The 5,436-nt window shown below is 42.9% G+C and overlaps 1 pseudogene; it reads right to left on the bottom strand.

Moving 5' to 3' along the window:
- The window catches only part of LOC109322470, a 34,343-nt pseudogene that overhangs the window by 13,023 nt on the left and 15,884 nt on the right, over positions 1-5,436 (bottom strand).

Here is a 5,436-nt window from a genome sequence, read left to right on the forward strand (position 1 = left end):
CCCTTTGGGCAGGGGGCTGGACTCGATGATCTCCCGAGGTCCCTTCCAGCCCTAATGTCTATGAAATCTATGAAATCTATGAAATCCATAGTGTCATTAAGAAGGATGAAGGGAAAAAGCAATACCCTGCCTAGATGTAACCAGCTAAGGCCACCTCCAGGGGAAAGGTATTTTGGATTGTAGTTCTCTAATGAGGCCTTCCTCTAGCAATGGTCAGAATATTACAGGCAGGTTCAAAGTGCTGTTGCTCCATGTGGATATAACAGCTCTGGAGCCTTTGGGAATCATTACTATATAACAATATGTCCATTAATGAGTGTTTTATTTTTGCTGCCTGAAACAGCACAATTTTCACAGGGTTATGCCTATGCAGAAAGTCTGTCTCAGATATTACCATTTCTTTTCCAATAATGTACAGTCTACTGCTCCACAAGGTACTTTTGATGATGAATACTGCACAGCTGATGCATCTGTGTTGCTGGAGTCAGATAACACTCCAGCACCTATCCCCATCCAATAGAGAACCTGGCTAGCCTTGGACCCATACTGGGTATGTAAGAAATGGCATAAGGACACCTCACACAAAGACGGTTTCAGGACCTGGCCAGTCATGCTGGGAGAGCAGCCTGCAAAGCCCCTGAGGCACAACTCCTTCCTGAGCTGCCCCCCGGCACTGCATTTTCACATAGCTCCCTTTGTGGGCTGGGGCTAAATACCACTGGTTCATCCATGGAGTTATCAGGCCTGTAGGAAGATAAACAAGCAGCACTAACCCAGTCCTCCCATTTGCCTTCAGGATTCTTCTGAATGATGGGTTCCAGGCGCTTCCGCAGAATCTGACAAGCATCCTGGGGAGGGGACAAATAGAGAACGATGAATAGAGCCAAAGGGATGAATCCAGCAACAGTGAGCTCTGATCTATGAGAAAGATTCATTCTGACGATGATCTTTCTGCTCCTGCCCCTGAACATCTAATCTCACCTTTCTTGCCTTCCAGCTGGACAGCACAAAGGCAGCGCTTACCAGGGACCAGTAGTGGCATCTGCCATGGTGTATGTAACTGACCTATTTGTACCCCTGTGCATAACGGAAACCAACAAAACCTGGCTCTGCTCTTTTGTTGCTTTTACGCTGAATTTAATGTATAATGCATGTCTCGTTTACAGTCATGTGAGAGCAGAATCAGGCCTAAAGTACATCAGAAGAGACAGGTGTTTCATTTTGACTGTAAACATGTCACAAGATGCACAGAAAATGTTTGACATCAGCTTGTGTTTAATTACTCACAATGATACCAAGACCAATAAATTCCTCTTGATAACTCAAAGATATATCTTTAGTTCTGATACAGAAAAACTGGTGAGCAGGTGTTCAGTGATTTGTCCTGCCTCACACTATACACAAACCAGCAAAAGAGAGTTTGAGGTGAAGGTACCGACCTGCTCTCTCAGAAATAGATAAAAATAACAATGATTGAGGTGCAAATGCTCATAGCAATGTTAGCTATTTAAAGAAATAATAGTAATAAAAATAATTCATAATAAATATAACCTGAACTGCTTTTCCATTGGTTTCTGAGCTAACTGATCCTGCTGTGGCTTGCCCATTAGGCACAGTTGCTGTACTTGTTTCACAAAGATGTACGTATGATAATGGCACCTTTAATTCAAGGCTGGCAATCTGAAAGGAAAGTAAAACACAACAATATGTGGTCCCTGACAGAGACAGAACCTCTCTCTGTCTCTGACAGAGATTTAGGTCATAAAAATAAATAAATAAAAAGAGCATTATCATAACATATATACACAAGACCAAACTTGATGGGAATTCTAATATTACATTGACTATGTTATATGCTGAAACCTTGTTCAGCCACCCCCTGTATACAGGGATTCCCACCATGAAAGGAGCGTTTATCAATAATTGATCATCCTGGTTGGTGTCTTCTCTTATAAAAATGACCTTTTTGCATACTTGCATATAATGAAAACCATCATGAAGAAGAAGCCAGAGAACCTGACTGCTTTCTTGCTGCTTTTAAGCTAGATTTAATGCCACTGAATTTGGATAATTTATGCCTGGCAAGCAAAGTGGGTGCCTATTTATGGAAACAGTTATGTAAAATAAAAGAACATTTTCACTTACTTTTCATTGCTTGTATTTTTCTAGAAGAAAACAATGAATAGAGGGAGACAGAGACTTTGGCACTATATCTTTACTTGGAGGAACGCTTCTCTTTAACTTGGCTTTTGTTGCTTGTAGAGTATTTTGGGACAGATTTTAAATCCAAAGATTTTTTTTTTTGTGGGGCTTAAAATCTCACATTTCTTTCTGCCTGACCAAACCATCAGAATGGTTGTTTCAGCTTCCAATGTCTCACCAATGCCTCACTGCATTCTGACAATTCTCTTTTCCAGTACTCCATGTCAGTCCCAAAATTACTTTTTTGCTATAAACTTAGTGGTTTCATATGCGTATTGTTTATAACTACATCGGAAACACAGAATTACAGGACTGATGTTACAGAAATTACTTACATGAAAGGAATTCTTCTCACAGCATTTTCTTTTTTCCATCAGATTATTTTGTGGCTGTCTCCAGAGTTTGCCTATAGGGTCTGATGCCATGGCACCAATACCTTTCTGCTGTATCTCTGTGTATATTCATAAGGTTAATTCTTGTCCTACCTGTAATATCTTGGTGTGAATTCCTTGCCCCAATCCAATTCCACCATGTGTCACTAGTACTGACCCATCTGTATAAATATGCACCAGAGCTGCAGCCTAAAGAAAAAAATAGCAGAAACTTGTTGATTCTTCTTAACCCATTAAGCTTGATGCTAATGTAGTAGCTGCCTTTAAATGGGAGAAAGCACCAGAAAGGACCCAAACTTATTTCTCAAGGGTAGAGCAATCAGCATGTGGTTGAAAGAGGAAGAGGGAGTGCTCCAGCGATCTAATATGATTAAGCTTCTTGTGGTTACCGATTTTGGGTGAAGGATGTTTAGTTAGGCTGCTTGTAGTTAATAAGGATTCTGCAAGAATTTCAACAAGCTATTTATACAAATTTCTTTTTTCTTTTGAGATTGGGTGAAGGACTTGTTATCTAGCTTCTGGCTGTGACATTTCTAGTTAGTTAGTCAGGCAGAAGGTAGGGTAGGGTGGCACTGTAGAGATTAACTGGTTCAAAGAGGCATGAGCTTTCATAGGTGACAGCTTCCTTTGTCAGATGCTAGCAACAATCTACTTCTGATGAAATAGGTTGTATTACATGGGGACATGGGTGGTCAGGTCTGGAGCCACTCAGGGATCAAGGTGCCAAGCAGGATCAGGGTGGATGAACAGAAAATGAGGTCAAACTGGGTCAGGAAGGCAATAGATTGATCCAGGAGTGGGGTCTAAGAGCAACCCAAGTCAAGAATCCAGGAAATCAAAGAAAGAGAAAGGCCCAGGAGCAAGCTGGATCAAGAAAACAGGAGGTCAAGCAGCCTTGTTGCTGAGGAGCAAGCCAGAGGGATGAGCAAACCAATCTTAGGTCAGGTTGAGCCCTGCTGTCCAGACACTTTCTGTTCTAGTTCAGGGATTTATATGGAAGCAATGGAAGGTCAGTTAACCCTGGCCGGCCCCTCTGGTGACACAGAGTGGACAGAGAGTTAGGCTTTACTGGAGGCTTCCAGTCAATCATGACCAGTCTGGGTGACCAGCTATGAGGTGGAAGGCCACAGTAAACAGCTGTGCTGACAGGCTAAACCCTAGGATTGAGGCTGCAGTCTGATAGGCTGCTGCATATGAAAGCTCATGCCTCTCTGCACCAGTTAGTCTCTAAGGTAGCATCCTGCCCTGTCTTTTGCCTACAAGGACTAGCTGGTAGAGGAGGACATGATTTCTTGTTGTTGCCAGTAAATTACACAATTCTTTGGTGGAAATCAGTAGCCTGTAAAGAATCAGGAACCTGGTGTTCTTTTCTAGGCCAAGGGAGGGTAGCTTGACCTAGGGATTATGTTAGTACATACAGAGGGGACAGGCTGGCATTCATTCTGAAAGTGTCACTGCGTAGATGTCTCCCTCTCTTCCCTTCTTCAACCCTTTCCTCCTTTAAGCTCTTGAGGGATCTCTTATTTGGGAGTGGTGGAGGTCTGGGACCTTTATGGCCACATTCCTTGAGTTTACCTGGTGGTAATATGTTGTATTATATCCAACTGAGAATTTCATGGGAATAATGGCAATCCCCTTCTTCTTCTAATAATTTTGCTTGTTAAATTCTTCCACTGATGTTTTCCTGCTGTAGTATTCAGACTTTGCCAAACATTCTTTCCAGCTTCTCTTCAGGTTTGCTGCATCAGACTCCTCTTTGAAAGGAGATACACTAATTCCTTCATACATATTCAGCTCCCCAACCTGGAAAAGGAGGCAAATGAAACTATATCAATTATTTACTTTGTGCCAAACATTTACATAGCCCTAAAAAACTTGGAATCAAGGGATCCAAGCCTGTCAGCCATACTCACATCATGGCTGCAGTGTAGCCATGATAGCTTAGGGAATATGGGAAAAGTGAGGCTTATTTGGTAATCTCTCTTACTGGACCAACTATATAGCTGGGAGATATGTTAGACAAGGTCTTGGACAGAGAATGCCCTGCTGCAAAATGCCCTGAGGAAGGGCACTGGGTACACAAGGGCTGTCTAACTGGCAGCCCTCAAATGTTTAAATTGTGCCCTTCTCTATCCCAGGGAGGGAACACTGCCACTTCCCACTCCTCCACACCCTTTCCTGCCACCAAATTTGGGGTCTTTAGTTGCTGTTGGTGACTAAATCCAGTGACAGGGTTAGCAGCAGCAGCAGAATTTATTCTCTGGACTCCAGAGCGGTGCCAACACAGCAGCTCTGGCAGCTACACTGACAAGCTGACATCCTGCCTCAGGAGGTGGATCATCCAACCCATGAGAAGCCCCAGGGTGTGGAGCTGTGATACAGGGCCAAATGAATTGGATATGCTTGGTATTCACAAATGCTTGCCTAACACCTGTTTTTCCTAATAGTACATTCAATAAAATATATTAACAAATATATTACCCCCTGCTTCCTATGTAATGATTAGAAAGCCAAAGGAGAGGCTACTGGAAGAGGTGAGTTTTGAGAAGGCATTTGAGGAGAGAGAGAGAAGTCACATGGCAAACAAGGAGATTACAAGGTAGATTTAAGGAAGTCACAAAGCAGGTGAAGGAAGCAAGGAGTAAGATGCAGGATTTGGAGGAACATACAGAGGCTGGGTAAGTGAGATGTAGTTTCATAGTTTCATAGTTGGTAGGGTCGGAAGGGACCTGAGCAGATCATCGAGTCCGATGTCATGGCATCCCCTGTCATGGCAGGAAAAAGTACTGGGGTCAAACGACCCCAGCAAGGTGTTCATCTAGCCTCCTCTTAAAGACCCCCA

This window comes from Crocodylus porosus, unplaced genomic scaffold (assembly GCF_001723895.1).
Source record: "Crocodylus porosus isolate Cpor-Errol unplaced genomic scaffold, CroPor_comp1, whole genome shotgun sequence".
Taxonomy (NCBI): domain Eukaryota; kingdom Metazoa; phylum Chordata; order Crocodylia; family Crocodylidae; genus Crocodylus; species Crocodylus porosus.